We start from the raw sequence: 21,066 nt of genomic DNA, 5'->3' as shown, positions 1-21,066 counted from the left end.
TTTTTACCAAGGTGCCTGTTTACCAGGTTTTCACCAAGGCATTTTCTCTATTTTTCCCTTTTTTTTTTCTTTTTTTTTTCTTTTTTCTTTTCTATTTTTTTTTTTAATTTCTTCAGGACTTTTTCTGATTTTTATGATTTCTTCAGGACTTTTTCTGATTTTTAGGATTTTTTCAGGACTTTTTCTTATTTTAGGATTTTTTCAGGACTTTTTCTAATTTTTATGGATTTTTTCAGGACTTTTTAGTTGTATAGGCTGCTAGAGTAGAGAATATTTAAGTGAATAATTTCTTCAGATGGATGGTGTTGATCGGTTCACGGAGCTGTTCTCCTTCTAGTGTTGAGAGATGATAGGCACCAGAGCCAAAAGTTGTAGTAATGATATAGGGACCAAGCTAGTTGGGTTCGAACTTCCCTTTGTTGTCTCGAAACTGTTGATTTTTAGGATTTTCTCTTAGAACTAGGTCACCAACATGAAATTATTGGTGTCGAACCTTCTTGTTATATCCTTTGGACATTCTCTTTTGATACACTCTAAGATGATCAAACACCACTTGTCGATGCTCATCCAACAATTCGAGCTCTTGCAATCTAGATATTCTATATTCTTCATCAGTAACAAGACCTTGCAAAGAAACTCCTAGAGATGGTATTTCCCCCTCAATAGATAATACTGCTTCAGACCCATACATTAGAGAAAAAGGTGTAGCCCCAGTAGGTGTTCTGATACTTGTTCTATAAGCCCATAATGCAGGATTGAGTTGTAGATGCCAATCCTTCCTAGATTTGTTCACTGTTCTGTGCAAGATAGTCAATAGGTTTTTGTTAGATATCTTTGCTTGTCCATTACCTTGAGGGTAATATACTAATGACCAGTGTTGTTTTATTTTGAATTTCTCACAGAGTTCATCTAGATCTTTGTTCTTGAACTATCCTCCATTGTCAGTTATAATGGATGAAGGTATACCATACCTATAGATGATATAATCAAGAATAAATAGAGCTACTTGTTTGTCGGTTGCTTTGATGAGTGGAACTGCTTCTACCCACTTAGTGAAGTACTCAGTGGCAGTGATAATAAATTTGTGTCTGTTAGATGATGTAGGATATATTTGGCCAATTAGATCAAACACCCACTGTTGAAAGGGCTAGTGTATCATGAAGGGTATGAAATCCCTTGCTAGAGCATGGATAAGGTGCCCATGCAATTGGTACTTTTCACAAGTTTTAGCAAATTTTATAGCTTCTTTCTCCATGTCTGGCTAGTAGTAGCCAACCCTTAGTAGTTTTCGTACTAAAGTTAGACCGTTCAAATGGGATCCACAAACCCCTTCATGAACCTCAGATAATGCGCATTGGGACTCCTTAGTTTCTAGACATCTAAGCAAAGTATTATCTAAACCTCGCCTGAATAGGTTGTTAGCAATGATGACATACCGTAAGGCATTTTGGATTAGGTTCCTTTTTTCATTTCGAGAAAGATTAGCAAGGACAACTTGGTCACGTAGGTAAGAGTAAATGTGGCTATAACGAGATGAGTCATGTCCAATAATAGAACAGACCATCTGGGACTCGGGGGAATCATATGAAGGATAATGTAACTCTTCCACTAGGAATTCAAAGCAAAATTAGACTCCTATAGCTATGGTATAGATGCCAAAGTGGCCATTGCATCCGCTGCTCTATTTGTTGTTATGGGGATCTGCTGAAATGATACGAAGGCAAAGTATTTCTTGAGATCATCCACCATTATCTTATAAGGCATCAGTTTCTCATCTCTTGTTTGATATAGATTATTGATTTGGTTGATAACGAGTTGAGAATCTCCATAGATGTATAATTCAACAATTTTCCATTCAATGGCCAACTTGATCCCGTTTACCAAAGCTTCATATTCTGCAATGTTGTTTGTGCAAGGGAAGAGAATCTTGTAAGCTTTCGGAATTGAATATTTTTGAGGAGTAATAAAAAGTATTCCGACACCAGAACCATGTTGAGTGAAAGACCCATCAAAGAGAATCTTCCATGATTGTTTAGTAAGGTGCATGATTTATTCATCTGAGAATTCTATATGCAGAATTTGACTGTCTTCAAGTGGAGCATCAACAAGTTGGTCTGCTTCTATATCAAATTTCATAAGAACCATGACCCATTTGGCTAGTCTTCCTGTAAGTGTTTCTTTACTGAGAAGATATTTGAGTGGATCGATCTTGGTTACCAGCTTAATAGAGTGTGACAACATATAGTGCCTTAATTTTTGTGATGCAAAGACCAATGCCAGGCATGCTTTCTCTATTATAGTGTAGTTCATTTCATATGACACCAATGTTCTGCTGATGTAATAGATAGCTCGTTCTTTTTTATTGTCATCTTGTTGTGCTAGAAGTGCCCCCAGTGAAGTATCTATAGCTGATATGTATAGGATTAGTGGCTTACCTTGAATTGGTGGCATTAATATGGGTGGATTAGAAAGATATTCTTTGATTTGTTGTACTATGTTGTTCACAATCTTTATCCCAGTTGTATTGAACTCCTTTCCTTAATACCTTTGTGAAGGGTTGAGCTTTGTCTGCTAGCTGAGATATAAAATGCCTTATTGATTGAAGACGACCCTGTAAACTTCTCATTTGACTGATGTTCTTTGGTGGAGGCATTTCCATTATAGCTTGGACCTTTTCAGGGTCAACCTCAATTCCTTTTTTTTAAATTATGTAACCAAGCAATTTTCCTGATGTTACCCCAAATGCACACTTTTTAGGATTTAATCAGAGTTTGAATCTTTCCATTCTATCCAGTATGAGGCCTAGTTCTTGAATATGCGTAGATCTCTTCATAGTTTTTACCAGGGTGTCATCAACATAATCTTCCATGTTTTTATGCATCATATCGTGGAAGATAGTGGTTACTACTCTTTGGTAAGTTTCTCCTATGTTCTTTAGACCAAACGACATAACATTCCAGCAGAAGGTTCCCCATGCACACGTGAAAGCTATCTTTTCTTGATCTTTAGGTGCTATCTTGATGTGATTGTAACCAATGAATCCATCCATTAATGAATACATCTCATATCCAACAGTCATATCTACTATCATGTCAATGTTGGGCAATAGAAAATCATCTTTTGGACATTCTTTGTTGAGATGCTTGAAGTCTGTGCAAACTCTAAAAGATTTGTCTGCCTTTGATATAGGTACTATATTTGATATCTATTCTGCGTAGTCTATAGCTCCGATAAATCCAGCTTTCAACAATTTTTCTAGTTCAGCTTTGACTAGAAATGCCACATGAGGATGCATCTTACGGAGTTTTTTCTTGACTGGTTTAACTCTTGGTGTAATAGAGATATGATGCATGATGAGATCAGGATCTAGTCTTGGCATATCTGAGTATGTCCATGCAAAGTTGATCTTTTTTTCTAAAAAAAGATTGCTGAAATCTTTTAACTCTTCTGCTGATAGTGATTGAGCTAAATGAATGATGTGTGGTGTCTCTTGACTCCCAATGTTCACTGGCTGAGTTGGCTCGATCAATATGAAAGATCTCTCCTAAAAATGACTTGGCAGTATATCAAGTATCTCACCTTCAGGTGCCTTAGAGAGGTTTTCACCCTTAGGTACATCCTTTATTTTCTCTTTTTTTGATTCTAATACCGCCACAATGTGGTTTTCGCCATCAGGTCTTTTATTTTTATTTTTCTTATTTTTGCAACTAAGATACTTGATATCTGTTTCAGTCTTGTTTTCACTATGTTCACTAGTGGAAGAGTTCATGGGTTCAACTGCATTGAGATAATAAGCTAACGTATAGTCATTGGTAAAAGTAGGTACATTCAAGGGTTGGTTACAAAGAGTACAATCAATCAGTTTAGGATGTATTAAGGATAAGGTTGGAATAAGCTCAAGGGAGTTCACGATACTATCATCATGGCTTCAGACTGACCGGTCGAGTTCCAGAAGACTACCTTGCGTATGTGTCTCAAGACCAGGAAGAGTTACAACACGATTATCAAAATTCATGTTAGTATTTATTGGACCTAACCTAGCTGACCTACTTCTAGCATTGTCACCTACTTCAGACTGGACTACATACTGTGGTGTGACAGTAATAGGGTCAGTAGACAACATCTCAACATTCATGACAAAGTAGTCATAATGTGTTGTTGAATAATCATTGTTATGAATAGAGCTCCTATCTGAGTTATCAGAGTCATAAGATGAAGTTTCTAACTCGTCTTCAAGTGGCTTAGTAAAAGTATATATAGTATCAACACCCACATATTTGATGTTGTAAGTTCCTTCGTGATTTGGTTCATTGAGTACTTGTATTTGACACTGTATATGGTGAAAATGGATAAAACAATATTGAAAGACTAAATAAATTCAACCACAAAACCCTAGCCTAACAACAACAAAGATCCACCATAACATATGAAGATTACCTAAGACAGTGCAAATCAAATGAAATCACAAAGATTATACCATCACATGTCCAATAGGGTTTGGATCTCCATTCTTCCTATCTCCATTGATCTTGCTTGATATATTTGCTCTCAGATTTTATGTGCACAAGAGCTCAACAAAGAACGGAAATGTGGTTGCAAGTAGGCTTGATTGCATATGCAAGTTTGAAAGTGTAGTCAGGGCTGAATGCATAGTGAGTGTAATCAATTGATTAGGATGCATAGATTGATTAGGGTTAATGAAGAAAGTATCCTCTTATATAGAAGACACTATAAGAAATGAAGGGATAAGATTGAGAGGTGTAAAAGAGGTCGGCTATGATTAGAGGGTAGGTAAAGAAAATAATAAGAGGGTAGGTAGTGTATGAATTAAGAGATGAATGACATGTGTCATGGGTAGAAAAGGTTAATGAATTAATTAAATAAATAAAGATTTATTTAATTAATAGAGGAAGTGGGATCAAATTAAATAAATAAAAGTATTTATTTAATTTAGGAAAAGGATAATTTAAATAAATAAAAGTATTTATTTAAATGAGAATTAAGGCTAGAAGAGGATAAATGAATTAATTAAATAAATAAAGATTTATTTAATTAATAGATGAATTAGGCTAAAATAATTAAATAAATACAAATATTTATTTAATTAGATTGGACAATTTTAGGTGTCTACATTTTGCCCCTCTTTGAGACAATGTAGCTTGTCGCGTTGTTTCAAAGAAGATAAGATGAACTGATACAATGTTGCCCCAAGATGGGAATGATATGCCCCCTCGAGAGATTGGATGAAAATGTCTGAAAAGATCGCAAACAATCTCTCAATAAGAAAAAATGGCTAGAATGGACTGATTGGATAGGATAGAGTGACATAGTCACGAGATAATGAAGACTGACTCAGGAAACGAGGGCTAGGGCAGTCTATAAAATAGACCACGAGGGGAAAAACATCCTCATTGTCATCCACACATCTAAGAGATCAGAGTGCAGAGAGAGAATAGAGAAACAACAGTCAGCAGTGATGGCATTGGTTCATAGATTCGACCGCGTTCACCGATTTCAGAGGCCAGCCGACGCAGGAGAGCGGGTAAGTATCATAAAACCTCCTTGTAATTTGTTACAATAATTGTTGTCATAAATGCATGTTAGGTAGTGCAATAAATGTGCTTTTAGGATAATGTCAAAAATGTCAAAAACATGTAGGCACGTCTGTGTTGGTGCCCGACACATCTGCGTTGGTTAGGCGCATCTGCATTAGTGCTAGGCGCGTCTGTGCAATATGTAAGCGCATTTATGTCATGAAGGCGCATTTGTGTCTAAAATGCACATTTATGTCTTCTAGGGCAAATCAATAGTTCTGTGATGAACATACACTGTCGATTGGATAAGTTGCTGAGAGGATACACTCAAGCAGGTCCTCTAGGGAAGACTAGGATAGATCAAGGCACTTTGTGATGAACAATGAGTACCAAGACATAGTACTTTGTGATGAATAGGGAGTACCAATATATGAGCAGCACTTTGTGATGAATAGGGAGTGCAAAAACACGTAGTACTTTGTGATGAACAGGGAGTACCACTAGGATAAATAGTAACACTTTGTGATGAACAGGGAGTGTCACTAGGATAGAAGCAACACTTTGTGATGAACAGTGAGTGTCACTAGGATAGAAGCAACACTTTGTGATGAACAATAAATGCCACTTTAACTGACACAGCTAATTTGCTTAACTACAGGAGTATCTACCTATGCTGGAGTCATGAGAGAGATTCTCGTAGACTCAGAGGTTACGACTGGAGCTGACATTTGAGGACCGAGCTACCATTGAGGTTATGGGTTTGCGATTCATTTTGTATGTGCCTGAGTTTCGGGCGAGCATGAGTTTGCTGACTGCGCTGGCTGAGAGATGGCACTCAGAGACATGTACGTTCCATTTGCCGATGGGTGAGATGACAGTCACCTTAGAGGATGTATACAGGATATTGAGGATACCGATCGATGGGAAGCTGATACCCTATGATCGAGATGGAGATAGGGAGGCCCTGAGATGAGTGTTCTAGGATCCAGGATTGGAGATGAGAGTTGGACACGTGGCATGGGATACCATGATAGCAATAGGACTGGCACTATCAGTGGTGTTGGTAGGAGTGTTCAGTGGGTTCCTCTATCTGGATAGGGTGACACGACGATTGGTTGTGGGCTAGGGGAGGACTCTAGAGAGGGAGAGATAGGAGACAGACGTCTAGTGGTGGGGTTATGGGTCCACCACCACCATCAGATAGAGGGGGTAGGAGAGATGATCCTGGGGTGGGTCCTTCTAGGGCTCAGACTCCGTCGAGGCCAGGCGGCTCCGAGGGAGGGAGTTCATCATAGCCATAGAGGGCTCCCTATGTATCAGTTTTGTACCATTTTTGTATTATGATGTAGACACCTTCGGGTGATTGTAGCATATGATTTTGACATCATTGTATCATGACACTTTTGATTATATATATGAGATGCATTCTTCTTTACGGCAGCTATATGCATGTGTACCTATGTGATGTATGTTTCATGATGTATGTTTCTATGTGATGGTTATGATATGGATGCAAATATGTACATGATGAAATGCAATATTTTTTATTCTTTTATGTTTTAAATATGTTATGCCAATGCAAATGTGAATGTATGAAATGCAAATGAATATGATAATGCAAATAACTATTTACATGATGAAAATGTAAGATGTGCTAACATGTGTGGTGTGCAGGATATGGTGCAATTGTGATATCTATATGTATGTATGAAATGCTAACATGTGATAATGCAGGTGCAACTACATGAAATGCAAATGTTTTTGGCATGTCATTATACTCAGTCATGTGATAGTGGGCTACACATACTCAAGAGGGATGATGGAGGTCAATCAAGAACGGGGGATGGAGGATAGAAGATATGAAAGTGAAAGAGCTTCTTGTGCATTATCATCATTGAGCTTTATTATGGCAAGGAGGTTATGACAATCAAGGCATATGTTCGACCCAGAAAGTCATTGTACCTGTTTGCATGGAGATAAGATAGTAACAAACAAGGAATGCCCCAGTTCATACTAGACTCCCAGTGTCCTCATATCCTTGGACAAGTCATAGCATTACTAAGAGACAATCCACATACAGCAAAGAAAAATAGGTGACAATACCCCATCCTCGCTTTTCTAGTCAAAGACATCTTGGAGATAGAATATTTAGTCAGAGACATCCTAGAAAAGCTAAAAGACATGTCACCAAAAGATAAAATCAAAAAAGAAAAGCAAGACTCGACACCAACATCCATTGTAGTCCTCAAGCTTAGTGTCTCTTGTCACTTGTATAAGTCTTATTTGATTGTGGTCACAATGTTTACTTTCACAGAAAGGATAGATAGCATTGAACCATATGTTGTCTGAGTCTGTTGAAAGATTTGATTTGTTGAAGCCTATTGTTGCTACTATGTCTCATCTGAAACTGATTGAATCCATGAAACTGATACTTTATTGCGGAGAAAGCAAAAATTTATTGTGGATTGGCGATGCAAGTGTTGCTTTATTGTGGATTGTGCGTGGATAGACTGAAGAAAACTGGAAGAAACTGTACTCCTCAGAACAGACGATGCTCTCAGTTCCAGACCCATCACTAGATGTAGGATTTTTCTTAGCCACAGATAGGAGCTAATTTATTATGGATGAAAAGGGGTGAAAAGGAAGATTTATTATGAATGGCTAACCAATCTTGGGTAGATCAATGACAAGCCATGATGGGAATGGGTATGTGTATTATGGATGGATAGGTTGTGAGTGTGTGCAAAGTGAAGGATGAAATGTAATCCTGAAGGAGGGAGGAGCAATGTCTCTACGCATGGCGTCGGTGACCCAGTTTTCATCATGGTACTTGCCCAGGGCGCCACCGAAGTGGTTTTCACCGTTGGATGAAAATGTTTTCTCTTTACTTTTTTGATTTTTTGATTTTTTTTGTTGTCACAAGGCACCTATTTGCCAGGTTTTCACCAAGTAATGATTTTTTTTATTTTTTATGATTTTTTTTTTGAATTTTTTGATTTTTTTTTGTATTTTTAAATTTTTTGACTTTTTTTGTATTTTAAATTAGGATACTCTGAAGAGCTATGTGTAAAACCTGCGAAGGTGCATGTTGTTGATAGGATCCTGCAAGGGTTCACCCTCTATGGTTGAGAGTTGATATGTATCAGATCCATAGACTACTGTAATGATGTAAGGACCAAGCTAGTTTGGTTCGAACTTGCCCTTCTTCTCTTTGTCTTGCTGATTTTTAGGATTTTCTATGAGAACTAAGTCACCCACCTCAAATGTGTGAGGCTGAACTTTATGATTGTAACTGCAATGTTCCTTGACTGAATGATGTGTAGCTCGAGTCTCTGTCTTCCTTGATAAAGGAACTGAGATAGAATTACTAGTGCGTGGACTACGTAGGCCCATATGCATATCACCTAAAGAAGTTTGGGCACCCTTGATAACAAAGTCCTTCGAGGAAGCTCCACTAAAGGTCCATGATGTATCGCCAGAAGGGAAAGGATGTGAGGAACAAGTGGATGAGTGATGAAGGCTTATGATTGCGAAAAGAAGTGAAAGTAGGATAGCATGATGGAGACTTAGGATCAACAAGTATGCTTTTTGACTTGAAATTTTAGAACTTTTGCCCCCAGTTATTTTGATATTAGGGGAGATCATCTCTTTCCCTTTTTTCTTCATAGGATTTTTATCCTTGACTTTGATTTTTGCAGAGTCTAATAGATTTTGATTTTGATTTGGACTGAAGGACTTTTCTTTATTTTTGACTTTAAAATTTTTCCTTTCAAAGCTTGATTTTTGATCCCCAATTGGTAAGGGCTTTTGTAATTCTTGTTGATCCAAGTCTAGGAGAGAAGTGGAAATGGAATGAGTGGATGATATGGTAAGGCTATGTGATTTCTCAAGAGGGTTGGAGATACCCTCAATAGATTCTTCGTTGGAACCACTCTTAGGACTATTGATATCAAGAGATGCTTGCACCACTAGAGGAGATTTGCATTCAGACTTAGTAGCTTCAACACTAGGTGGTTCATACCCAATTCCTTGGCATTGCAAATTATTGTAGGTTGTTCTTGTAGACTGGATACCTTAGGAGATAGTGGGATTTGATCAACATGAAAGATATACTCACCACATCCCACATCTTTAATCTTGAATTTTTCTTTGAGCTCTGCTTGTTTTGATGTAGAAGCTTTTAGGGATTTTGGATCAACATATGCTAAAGAAGGAATAGCCTCTCGATTGACTGGTATTGTTATTTTTGATCTAGGTCGCATATTGTTGCAATATATGAATGGATTTGGATCCGCTTTGACGGTCACTTCAACTCCATTGTGTGGAAACTTGATACATCGATGATATGTAGATAGGACTGCGCTTATCTCATGAATCCAAGGACGTCCCAAAAGTATGTTGTATGTGAGATCTAAATCAAGCACTTGAGAAACCACATCCTTAGTAACTGGTCCAACTCTAAGAGGCAAGGTGACTATGCCTTTGGATGAATGCTCTTTATCATCATATGCCTTGATGGTGATTTTGTTTGTAGAATTCATAGCTTTATCAGAATATCCCAATTGTTTAATAGCGCTCAATGTACAAATGTTTAGACCTACTCCTCCATTTATCAGGAGTCATTTTATTTGATGTTTTTGTATGAAGGCTTCAATATGTAACAGTGCATTATGTGGCTGACTTATAGAGGCATCGTCAGCTTCTGTGAATTTGAGAGAGTGTGGAATGGAAAGGTATCCCACCATGACTTGAAAATTGTCCACATTCAGGTCAGTGGGGATAGTAGTGTCTCTCAAGATTTTGTCAAGAATAGCTTTATGTGTGGGGGATATGCGTAAGAGCTCAAGGATTGAAATGAGTGCGGGTGTCTTCCCTAACTATTCTACAAGATCGTACTTAGGCTTGGTTGATGAGGAAGCGGTGTTTTTAGCTGGAGCACCTTGAAAAGTGAATTTACCTCAATGAGTTGTAACATTACATTGAGAGGTAGGTTCGGAAGAAGATCCAATTCCTTTTAGGATGATTTTGGGTCTTTGGGTAGAATTCTCAGGCATTTTGTCCTTGATGATAATGGTAGAGACATAATTGTCCATTGAAATGTGATTAACAGTTGAATCATAATTATAAGATGCTCTAGTATAGTTGGTTTGGTCATCTGTGGCTATAGCTTTTCCCTTGTCATGTTTTGGGAATGGTTCCTTAAACATCTCATAGTCTTGGTTGGATGAGTGTCCTTCAATCTCAATGTCACCTCTATCAATGAGATCTTGTATGATGTTTTTCAGTCAATGACAATTACCTATTTTATGACCTTTGCTCTTATGAAATTCACAATACTCATCATCATTCCACCAATTTGGTTTGACCTTTGGTTCATATGGAGGAAAATCTGGAACTGTGATTACCTTGTTTACCACTAGCTTTTTGAAAACTGACTCAAGTGGTTCTCCCAATGGGGTGTACTTCCTTCGTGATCTGGAAGTTGTTTGAGTATTTACTTGATTATTTGTAGAGCTTGATCTAGAAAAAATGATTTTGGGTTGTAGTGTATTGGCATCAACAACACCATCATTGACTGTGTTCTTGTTTTTATTCCAACATCTTGGCTTATCTTTTCCTTTAAAGTCATCTTTATTTTCCTTGAATATTTTGACGATGCCTTGCTCAATTAGGACCTTTTCTGTCGCTAATCCTTTTTCAATGACGTCCTTGAAGGTGGACAAACAAGTGTTTCTTAAGTCATAACCAATGTCTTTGTCAACATTTTGGGTGAACATCTCTACCATTTGTTTTTGTGGAATTTCACAAGAGCATCTGCTAGCTAGATTCCTCCATCTTTGTAAAAATGATGAAAAAGACTCTCCATCTTTTTGCTTGGTGTTGCACAAGGTAGTGACTAATATGTCTGTCTCTATGTTGTATGAGAAATGTTGGATAAATGCCTCTACTAAGTCACCCCATGACTTAATACCAGGTGGAAGTTGGGAGAACCATTCCATAGCTTGATCACCTAAGCTTTGTGGGAATAATCTCATCAAATATGTCTCTTCTGCTGCTACCTCAATGCAAGCAGTGAAAAACTATCTTATATGTGCCTTAGGATCTCCTTTGCCTCTATACTTATCAAACTTAGGTGTCACAAAGTGTGTAGGAAATGGAGGCATTGGAATGCTCTTGTCAAATGGATAGGGACATATGTCTCTCATTGTGTAAGTTGGCTTCGATGTATTTATGTCCTCCATTTTCTTTTGTAAGTCCCTGATTTGTTGCTCCAAATTGTTCTTTGGTGGATACCAACTTCTTGGACCATAACCCATGCCTGAACCACCAGGTGGAGGAGGAGCATGTTTCATATATGGATGGTATTGATCATACACATGTTCATATGGAGGAGGTCTATAGTGATGTTGTGTATATGGACCACTTGGTATAGAGTCATGATGAGGAATAGAATATCTTCTTTGTCCATGTATACCATACTCTATAGGAATGTCATGAGTTTGTTCTAATGTGTTGCCCCCAAATTTGACGCAGGGTTTCCTTGTGTCCAAATTTTGAGCATGCCTTTGAATATCCAATTGCTTTGGTGGTTGATCCTTAGCATTGGTATGTGATTGAGCATATTGTTCTGCATAAGAATTCCATAATGGTCTGCGGAGGTGAGTATCATATGCTTGACCATGTGTGTATGGGACCTCTGGTTTTTGAAACAAAGATGATGGTGATTCACGCACAAGATGTGGTCCTCTATTGCCTCCACTATTAGGCCTCCTTTGATCCATGTTGGAATGAGTTTGTTGCAAAGGTCGATTTTCCATTATTTGAGACATGTCAAAATCATGAGGTATCTTGGCTCCACTTTGTGCCATCATTTGTAAGAAATATTGTCTATCCCTCTTCATTATTTCCTCAACCAATCTATTGAAATGGGGATTCCTAATGGTGTCTTCCACTTTTGTTGAATGTATAGAGAAGTTGTCCATATTGTCATTATGTGTATCATTGTTGTTTGTAGTGTCCATGTTATCAACATTTGAAATGTTTCTTTAGGCATCCATGTCAGGTAATGTAGTATGATCATAATTGAAAAAGCTATCATTGTCATACTCATATGAACTCATGTTTATAGACTCTTGAGCCTCTTTAGCTTCTCTCCTAGATTTTTGGGAACGAGTTTCAACCATGAACTAGGTATTGACCAAGATGTGTGAGACTAGATGAAAATGGAAAGAGTATGGAAGACCAAGAGTTTGGATGGAATGTAAATGAATCTGAGGTGTACTTGCAATGTCCAAAGTGTAAGACTAAGTATGTATGTAGTAGAGTAGGTGTGGCTTCCAAAGAGATGATAGTTTCTCTTGATGAGGTAAGTTGACCTTGACTCTAAGTAAGACCAAATGAGACCCAAAGGTGATAGACCTTGATGAGGGATCACTTAGCAAAATGTTGTTGTATGTAGTGTGTTGACAAAGTATGATGAGGACAAGCAAGTGACCTTTTGATTCAAGTTTAGACAAATGTGAGTGTAATGTAAGGTGTAAAGAAATGATGGACTTTGTGAGACCCAAAGATAGGTTGAATGCTAGATGAAAATCTAGCGAAATAACTTAGGAAGCTCAAGAATTCTGAAACTAATTGCTCTTGTTTGTTGGATTGTAAATTTTTCAAATTTGTGAAGTTTTTGTTGTGACCCAATCTGAATTTTTGACTATTTTTCATGACAAGAGGACACAATGTTGATGAGGACTCAATGTTTGCAAGTGTTTAGACTCAAAATGACTCAAAGAAAAGTGTGTTGTTTGATGTAAAACTATTTTGCATACACTTGAAGACACAAAAGATACAATGTTTTAATGTTTGGTCTTGAATGTTTGATTGTTCAAAATAAGACAAGCACAATTCTTATGGCTAGCCAGGACAATAGTTGTTGATCCCACATGGAGTTTCCCTCGAGGCTACATTATTCAGAGTGGATACTTAGATGATTGACCCCACTGGCTCCACCCTCGGCACTCACTTCTCGGGGCAGCCAAGCATCAGTCCCCACGAAAACTCCCTGTAGCAAACTTTGTATCTCTACTAAGAACAGTATGTGTGTGGGTCGCTACTAGAGGTCCGACCTCCTGCCCCAACAACTAGAAGGATTTTGGCTTCTAAAACAAAAAGGTGCTAGTAAGGGAATCCGCTCGTGTGACCATACATGCGACACTTTCAGCTCTGTAAATACAAAAGGCTCCCAGCCGGTAGGGGTTACGCCCTACAACTGATCAAATAAATTTGATCAAACGGGTTTATGGGGAGACATAGTGTCGGTATGAACTAATCAACACACGTTATCCATAGTTTTCACCATGAATACTGTTGTTTATAGTGGTTTGAAAGAGGTGGGTTTTCCTCTCTACCACTTGGGTCGTTCTCTCCTCACTAGTAGTCCTAATGACCACACGGGGAGACAGGCCCTCTAAAGATGAAACAAAAAGAGCCTATTGCTCAAGACACAAAAGACAATGGTTCAATTTTAGTGCACCAATTGAAGTATTTGCTAATCTATGAAAACAAGTTACACAATAAATATCAAAAACCCTTGCCAAGGTCCTACAACAAAGATCTATTAGTAGTTTGGATTGTTTCAAATGATTACCCCTTCCTGCAAGCCAACAAGTTAGGTAAATTTTAGATCCAAAAGACTTTGTGAAATAGGGGCCTTCAACAATGCATTTTGTTGACCAATTTAAAGATCTGATTCATCGTAAAAAAAGGCCACATGTAAAATTTCAAGAGATTTCTAGAAATGTAAGAAAATCCAAAAAGTTTGCTAATTTGCTCCAAAAAATTATTTTTTATGAAAAATCATAAAAAATTCATATAAAATGAAAAATCGATCCAAATAATCTGAAATGTTTATTAGAGAGTCTTGGTGGTCTTCCACACCTGCATAAAAAAATTTCTGCAACAAATCCAAGCAGTTTGTGAGATATGAGTAAAATAATGTAAAACCCTAATTTTCAAAGATCTGATTTTTGAGGAATGATTTTGCATCAAATTTAAAATCACAAAGAACATATCCTATGTATAATTCTGAGAGATTTCCACAAATGTAAGAAAATCCAAAAAATTCGCTAATTTGCTCTCAAAATTAATTTTTTATGAAAAATCATAAAAAATTCATATAAAATGAAAATTTGATCCAAAAAATCTGAAATTTTTACTGAAGACTTATGATAATTTTCCTAACTTGCAACAAAAATGTTATGCCAAAATTCAAATTCGTTTGGGAGATCTGATCAAAATAAGGAAAAACTCTAATTTTCAAAGATCCAATTTTTGAGGAATGATTTTGCATCAAATTTAAAATCACAAAGAATAGATCATGTGTATACATTAGAGAGATTTCCAAAAATATAAGAAAATTTGAAAAATTCGCTAATTTTCTCTCAAAATTAATTTTTTATGAAAAATCATAAAAAAATCATGAAAAATGCAAATGTGCTCTAAAAATTTTGAATTTTGGAGTGAAATCTCTTAATGTTGTCTTCAACCCACAAACAAAATTTGGTGTAAAATTTCCAAGCCGTTTATGAGATTAGATCAAATCTCTCCAAGATCTTGATTTTGTGTCCAAAACCCTAGCTGCACAAGGTTATTCTCCAAATTGTTTTACAAAACAGCAATATAGGGTTAGAAAAACCTGCAAAAAAAACATAGATCTAACAAAAATTCATGTCCCATGGGGCATGCCAAAATGTATATGGTGAAATTTGATAAAACAATATTGAAAGACTAAATGAATTCAACCACAAAACCCTAGCCTAACAACAACAAAGATCCACCATAACATATGAAGATTACTTAAGACAATGCAAATCAAATGAAATCACAAAGATTATACCATCACATGTCCAATAGGGTTTGGATCTCCATTCTTCCTATCTCCATTGATCTTGCTTGATATATTTGCTCTCAGATTTTATGTGCACAAGAGCTCAACAAAGAACGGAAATGTGGTTGCAAGTAGGCTTGATTGCATATGCAAGTTTGAAAGTGTAGTCGGGGCTGAATGCATAGTGAGTGTAATCAATTGATTAGGATGCATAGATTGATTAGGGTTGATAATGAAGGAAGTATCCTCTTATATAGAAGACACTATAAGAAATGAAGGGATAAGATTGAGAGGTGTAAAAGAGGTCGGCTATGATTAGAGGGTAGGTAAAGAAAATAATAAGAGGGTAGGTAGTGTATGAGTTAAGAGATGAATGACATGTGTCATGGGTAGAAAAGGTTAATGAATTAATTAAATAAATAAATATTTATTTAATTAATAGAGGAAGTGGGATCAAATTCAATAAATAAAAGTATTTATTTAATTTAGGAAAAGGATAATTTAAATAAATAAAAGTATTTATTTAAATGAGAATTAAAGCTAGAAGAGGATAAATGAATTAATTAAATAAATAAAGATTTATTTAATTAATAGATGAATTAGGCTAAAATAATTAAATAATTAAAAATATTTATTTAATTAGACTGGACAATTTTAGGTGTCTACAGACACACTTGTGGACATAACCTTGATGGTTTTGTTAATCCATGTCACCTGTTCCATTCAACTTCCTCTGGACTGATGACTGGTTCTATTTTTGTAGCTTCTAATTCTTCTTTTGTAGTTTTGTACCTGATTTGTCCTATCTCATTAGAGGTAGAGTTAGTAGGTGAAGAAATTGCTTGTGTCTTTTCTTCCTCCATCTGTCATTCATAGTCTTCTTGTCTTTTTAGTATGATTTCTTCCATTTCCTTTTGCGTTTTTAGGCGTATCAGCTCTTGTGCATCATTTGTGATATCACTGGATTCTTCAGGGGTTTCTATAGTAGATGTATCTGAGAGATGGTCAAGACCCCATTGATACTCATTTGAATTAGTTTATGAATCATCTACTTGTTGTCTGCTAGTATATGTGACCAGAATGTTTAGTGGGGCAAACAATTCTCTGATTCTGTATACTTCGTCTCTCATATCCTCTGGGACTTCTACTTCTTGTGGTATTATAGTTGATATAACTAGAACTTGATTACCATCTGTTTCCTCTCTCTGGGTGGGCAATTCTTTTTGTTCATCGTCACACTCTTCCTGAGTTTGTTGAGTATTAATTTCTTGTGTTGTTAAAGGTAGTACCTTTTTCTTCCACTTACGTTGATGGTGGGACATGTGCTTATGATGTAATGACTTTCTTAGATCATATCCCACTCTAGCTTTATCATTGACAGGATTAGTTTGTAACTGAATAGGTTCAACAATACCTTTTTGACGTTTTCCTAGAGGACCAATACCTGAATATCCCATGTGTTGAAGCATCTTATAGCCTGGACCATATTGTGTCGAGGAAATCTCACAATGTCGTATTTCTTTATTTGCACTATCTTCTTTGAAAAGTGATTTGAGAACATCATCCTCTTCTATTTCACCTGCAAGAGAAGTAGAGGACTATATAAAGAGACCATCATACGTGACTTTTAGAGTTGAAGTTTATGGCTTCATAACCTTTGATGGTTTTCCCGTCTGTCTTAGTGATGAAGGAAGAGACATTAGTGAGAGTATAGGCTCTATCTTGTAGCCATCTATGCCAATGTTTGTGATTTTTAATTTCTTTTCTAAATCTTTCAACAAAGATTCCAAACTTTTAGTTGTAGAGGCTGCTCTATTATGAGGAACAAAAGCATCGACACTCTGCGTTAATGCATTGCAGGTATAGCTTGTATTGGCAAGAATACTAACTTCAACTCCATTATAAGGAAACTTTACGCATTGATGATACGTAGATGGTACCGCTTTCATTTCATGAATCCATGGCCTGCCTAGTAAGATTTTGTATGAAAGATGAAGATCCAGGACTTGAAAAATGACATCTCTTTCTACAGGTCCTACCTTGATCGGTAATTGCACCAGACCCTTAGAGGTTCTTTCTTCTTCATCATAAGCCTTGATTGTTATTTTCTTTGTTGGATCAATAACATTTGTTGAAAATCCCAACTATGTCAATAGATTGTATGTACAGATATTCAACCCAGCGCCTCCATCTATCAAAACACGTTTAACTTGGTGTTTATGGATCATGGCTTCAATGTGTAATGGCTGGTTATGTGGGTGACTCAGTGAGTTATCATGTTCTTCAGAGAAAGTAAGATAATAAGGTGAGGTCAGGTGACCCACCATAGATTGAAACCGATCTACGTCTAAATCTTTAGGGACATTGGTGGTAATTAAAGCCTTGTCCAAGACCTTTCTATGAGCAGAAGAGATCTTAAGTAGTTCCAAAATGGAGATTTGAGCATTGGTTCTCTTCAATTGTTTGACAATACTATAACCAGGAGAAGATGATGAAGCCAACTATTTTGATTTGGCCATGATTGTGTCTGTTTGTCTATTTGGTAGGTTTGATATTGTTTGATCGAAAGTTGAGGAACTAGCTCCTGGGAGAGTAATCTTCCTTTGAGTGCGAGTCATGGCATTAGAAGTTTGTGCTTGACTTTGGTGATCCTGGACTATGATCACATTGCAATATTCAGGTTGAGCATATTCAATCATGTTGATCACATTATCATTGTTAGTGTAGGTATAATTGACTCTAGCTCCTCCTTTGGATTTTGAGGAATCTCCTTGTTCATAAGTTGGTAAGGGATCTTTAAAGGCCTTATGATTAGCATTAGTTGCGTGATTTCCAACAAAGATATTTCCTACGTCAATGAGATCTTAGATTTCATGTTGGATTTTCGTGCAATTGTTTATGTTATGTCCCTTGTTCCGATGGTAGTCACAATATTCATTTTCTCTCCACCATTTGGGTCTAATTTCTGGGTCATATGGTCTAGAATTGTCTGGTAATGTTATCAGATTATTTGCCAATAAGGTTTTAAAAGTGGATTCACATGATTCATCTAGAGGAGTAAAATCACGCTTAGGTTTTGAGAGCCAAGGCTTTTCTTTAAACCATTCTCTTGTTTTCTTTGGAGGATTTTCTGCCGTAGTTTCAACTGCCTTGAGTGCTTGCGTGCCACTGGCTAAGTTAAATATTATGGATTTTATTTTTGCTTGAACAATATCTAACACTCCATCACTAACAATGTTTCTGTTGTTATCTTTGTCGTATTTCTAGTACTTGCTCTTTTCTTTAGAACTAGAACCTTGCGATGTTTCTTTCCAAAGTGATATATCTCCCTTTTTTATAAGCACATCTTCCATTCTGAGGACATTATCTACCATTTTGTTGAATGAATGGCATACTCGCATCTGTACACTGTACTTCAATTCAGGGATTAGGTTGTTGACAAATATATACATTTTCTCAAGATTTGGGATAGTCTGTGAATATCTAGAGAACATCTTTCTCCATCGTTGGAGAAAAGTGAGAAAGGGTTCTCCTGTCTTTTGTCTGGTATTGCAAAGTTCTATCATGGCAACCGGGTGATGAATGTTTTATGAGTATTGCTGTAAAAATAGTTGGATTAGTTTTTCAAATGGTTTTATCCCTTTGGGTAGACTTGAGAACCATTCCATTGCTTGACCCCCTAAACTTCTTGGGAAAAGGCGCATGAGGTACGTTTGATCATGCATGAACTCCATACAGGCGACACAAAACTCTTTGACATGATCTTGAGGATATGAGGTACCGTCATATTTGTCAAATTTTGGGATCTCAACTCGTGAAGGAAATGGAGGCATGTAAAGGTTTTTGTCAAATGGGAATGGGCATATTGTGTCCAGAGAATATTATTTTGGTGTTTTATCTTTGTTTTGTAGTTTTGTGACCATAGTTTGTAATGTTTGCATTTGTTTGCTTATTTTTCCCCATGTTGTCTCTTCCTCTTTAGCTACAAGGGCCTCCACATTATAACCAGTAGGGATTTTGGTGCCTTGCTTTGCTAATTCAAGGAAATAGTCTTCTTTTTCCCTAGCCATGATGACCTTCATCATTTTTTAGAACTCTTTATCATTCTGACATCTATGTACTTTGGCTTCGGGAGGTTTAGGAAGCTCAGATTCAGTCGATGAGGAATCACTATCAGTGGCATGATTGCTAAAGTTGTCGTGAGTGTCTCATTTACTAGCTTCTCTTTCTTGTCTTTCCCCAAACATGGTGGGAGATAGGGGCTGACCAAAGATTGGTAGATCATAAACTGGTATCTGTGATGAGGACAGTTTATTGTAAAAGGGGTTTTCCACAAAGAATGGATTGTCTTTTGACGAAAAGGGCATTTTTTTTTCTTTGTCTCTTTTGCTGCAAGAATTTCTGGTTTGAACAGGCATTTTGTAACTGAAAGGACCGAGAGCCAAATGTTTTACAGAAGTCAAGATCAAATTGTAGCTAGTAGTTCGTTTAGCATAGTGATTGAGAGAAGTAACTAAGATTTGGTCTGGTTTCAGGAATGATCTATCCTGTGTAAGACGTTATCTAAGTTAACTTAGGTTTGATAAGATGTTTATTTGAAGTAGCTAAGAGATTATCGACAAAATCGTGCAACGCAATGACAGAGGTACACTATCAAGGTTGTTTATGCTTCGGAGGATGATAACTAGTTTTAGGCTTGTTGTAGACTGTTTTAGACTGGTTTGACTATTCAGGACGGGCAAAAATTAGAGAATCGTACGACATAATTTTTGAGACCGTATGACAGTATAACAACTTCAGGATGACGACAGTTCTGTTTCGTACGAGTTGCTGCCTAGTACCGTACGACAAACGGGTAGGTCCCGAATGACAAAAGATTTAGTACAGTTCTGTCTCATATGACATAGGATTTAACTTAAACGATAGACTTCTGGGTTTCGTACGAAGGAGGATTTATCTTGGATGACAATTTAGAATACTCGTACGACACAGGATATGGTGCAGGACGACAAATGATCAGGCTCGTACGACTATTAACAAGACAAAGACAAGAATTCTGAGTTTTTTCGATTGCTGAGTATGACAACTGAGTATGAACAATTCTGAGGTGGATTGATTTTTGATTGGGATAGACTAGTTTTGACACAGATAGAGTTTTATCACTGAGTTGTTAATTTGTTTTCTCTAGTTTCAGTATTTCAGTTTTAGTTTTAGGGATGAAAACACAGAATACACGTAGTATAAATAGTAACTCCAATCTCAGCATGCAAACCCTATGGAAGTTGGCTTAGAGAAGAAAACCTTTGCTTCCTGACTTAGGTACACACCCAATATCTAATCAGAATATGGTCGCTGAGTCTCACGCAATGGATTCTCAACGTCATATTAGCTGACTCCAAATGCTAACGGGGGCACGATATGGCAAGTGTCTTGGGAGAGTTACTATCTCTCTTGCACAAAAATTATCAACCTTTCGAAGGTGAATCGGGTAACTTCTAATTTTAATTGGATCTAGTAAGGGTTTCGTTCGGCGCGTCAAGGTATAAACTCAATTAAGAGGTCTCACAACCTTGAAAACCAAGGTTCAATATACCCGAAGGTACTGAGGAGAGCTATTCTCGAGCACTGTCGTTGACTTTATTTTCATCAAAT

This window comes from Cryptomeria japonica, chromosome 8, assembly GCF_030272615.1.
Source record: "Cryptomeria japonica chromosome 8, Sugi_1.0, whole genome shotgun sequence".
Classification (NCBI taxonomy): domain Eukaryota; kingdom Viridiplantae; phylum Streptophyta; class Pinopsida; order Cupressales; family Cupressaceae; genus Cryptomeria; species Cryptomeria japonica.
Note: the sequence above shows the minus strand (reverse complement) of the source record.